General features: G+C 47.3%; 1 pseudogene; it reads right to left on the bottom strand.

Moving 5' to 3' along the window:
- Nucleotides 1–1,327: 1,327 nt before the first annotated feature.
- On the bottom strand, nucleotides 1,328–2,266 carry LOC144141898 (uncharacterized; annotated as a pseudogene).
- Between the last annotated feature and the right edge of the window lie 298 nt (nucleotides 2,267–2,564).

The raw sequence follows: 2,564 nt of genomic DNA, 5'->3' as shown, positions 1-2,564 counted from the left end.
GTTCGACTGTCCTCTGAAGGGCGGAAACTTTAAAAAAGGTGTAGAAGTTTTCGAGATCGGTGTTGATGCCAGTGAAGTTTGCTTTCTTGTAATCCCGAATATACTTTATGGAGGGTAATCGACGAAGAATCGGAATGCGCATGTCGAACAAAACAGTTTTGTGGTCACTTAGCCCATTTATGCACGATAATGATTGAATTAGATCACGTTTCGAAGAAAGAACCAAATGAAGAGTATTAATGCCACGTGTCGCCATATTGACTGCTTGGGTGAAATTCAACATTAGTACGAAATCCAGAAAAACTTTTGAATGACGGGATGGTGGGCACAGGTTATTCCAGTCGATGTCAGGAAAATTGAAGTCGCCGCATAGGAAGTAATTGGCACGAGGAAAGTGACAGTAAATATCAAGCATGACGGAGTGAAGGTCGTAAATAAACAAGATATCGGAGTCAGGAGCTCGGTAACACGCTATAAGTATGTTTGTACTAGAAGGAAAGGGTATATTTACGCAAAGAATTTCATGATTAGTGTCAATTTTAACATGGAAGGAAGACAAAGCACTTTTGACAAAGATTAGGACACCACCACCCCGACGCCCGGTACGGTCAAGCCTAGTGTCACTAGATAAGCTTACAGAGTATCGGGGTATCGGCACTCTTTTCTCCTATTGTTCAGTGGCGCCGCCGTGATCATTGGTCAGTTCCCATCACGTGACATTTGTTTACACTGCGACGGTTCATGGGCACCGCCATTTTGTTGCTTATGCATTTTCTGTCGGTCAACTGTGGCATTCTCAGCTTGTCCGCCCTGCTCTGCGGCTGCGCGCGACTGCCGTCGTTCCGAACGTGATTCAAAGATAACGCGCTTCGCAGCATTTCAGCTGCAGAAGGGTGTCCGAAGATGCCGTGTTGCTGCGTCTTCGGCAGGGTTGTTTACAAATGACCTCGTCAAAGTGAGCGTTGAGGCCGCACAAGTGGCAGTCTGGCAACATTGATAAACACCAAAATGACCGCCGTTGCTCCCTTTCGTGCCTCAGTGACGGTACTCTGTAGCTTATCTAGTGACACTAGTCAAGCCTGTACACGTGCCACGATGTGGTATCCTGTAGTAGCTCTTCGTCTCTAATCAAAGTAATTAGCCATGTTTCAGTTAGTATTGCAATGTCGGTGGCATTATCTTCCAAGATGGCCTCAAAAGCTGCCCTTTTGGGAAGATAGCTTCGGACGTTCGCAAGTAAAACTGATGCGGAATCATAAGTAGGGGTGCGGTCTTTGCGTAGGAATAATGGCGCTGTGGCGGGAAGCTTGGAAGCCAGCCATGGCTGCTATGGTTTCTGTTCGATCACGGAATCGGATACCGCTTAGTAGATATATTTTTTATCTCGTATGCTTAGCTTATCAAAATGTATTTTGAAATCAGCTTTTGTTTCTTGGCCGAACTCGTAAAGTTTTCTGCGGGCAAGGCGGACATGTGCAGAGTAGTCTTCACGGATCGAAAAATCTGTGCCTTTCAGTTTAGGACCAGCGGACAGAATTTTGGATTTGTCTTTAAAACGGCCTAGCTTGACGATAATTGGGCGATTCTTATCTTCCTGGTAACGGCCTATTCTATGGGCTCTTTCAATGTCTGTAGGAGCGATGGATATGCCGAGCTTCTCGGAACAGAAAGAAACTAGCTTGTTTCCGACTGGGACCAGGTTTCATTGTTGACGTCCGGGATTCCAAAAAAAAGCAAGTTACATCGTTGAAGTCGGTTTTCGGAATCGTCACATTTGTCGGCAATAGCTTTGATTTCACATGATAGTTCCTGAACGGTTGTGGTAGCTTTCTTGCTAGTACTGCCATCAGGAGATGGAGAAGTACAGATTATCTTGTCTAAAGCGTCAACACGGCAGGAAATACTGGCGACCATACCTTCGATGTTCGACTGTGCTGTGCGAATTGCGGCCAGCTCGCCTTTCAAAATATTTTGTACGAGTTCCAACTGCGTTTTGATTCAACTGTTTGATTCAACTTGCGTTTGATTCAACTGTTGGAGCAAGAGTGGCGGGACCTGGGTTGAGCTCCACGTCGCCAGAAAGGATTAGCAAAAGAAAGGTAAGTTGAGACTTAACACAGTACAAAGATAACTGCTGGTACAGCAATCTACGCCAAGCGTCAAGGGTGTCAGAGGGGCACGACACCGCGAACAGAAATGCATCATTTGAACGGCAGCATTCTGCGTGAGGCAAAAGAATAACCTGCATTACAAAGGGCAAGTTCATGGCGGAATTTGACGCGGTGGCGTGCCCCATATGGTCAGTGACAGGTGGCTGCTTATGTAGACACGACGATGATCCCGCGCAGATAGCTGTTCCGGGTTGCCAGGTGAGGAACTGATTTAGGACTGGAAACGGCGGTAGTACGGCCTCTTTCTGGTCTGTGCCAAAAAGGGCCGGAAGCTGGCAGGGCAGCTCGTCGATTTTGTAGTCCAGGAACGTAGCGGTACAGCAGGGATTTATACACCCCCCCCCCCCCCCCCCCAACACCCCCCAAGAGGATTTATGAGCACCCCGCCCCCAT

Source organism: Haemaphysalis longicornis, unplaced genomic scaffold (assembly GCF_048455015.1).
Source record: "Haemaphysalis longicornis isolate Haplotype H1 unplaced genomic scaffold, Haemaphysalis longicornis Haplotype H1 scaffold_1, whole genome shotgun sequence".
Taxonomy (NCBI): domain Eukaryota; kingdom Metazoa; phylum Arthropoda; class Arachnida; order Ixodida; family Ixodidae; genus Haemaphysalis; species Haemaphysalis longicornis.
Note: the sequence above shows the minus strand (reverse complement) of the source record. Positions and strands in the feature narration are given on the sequence as shown.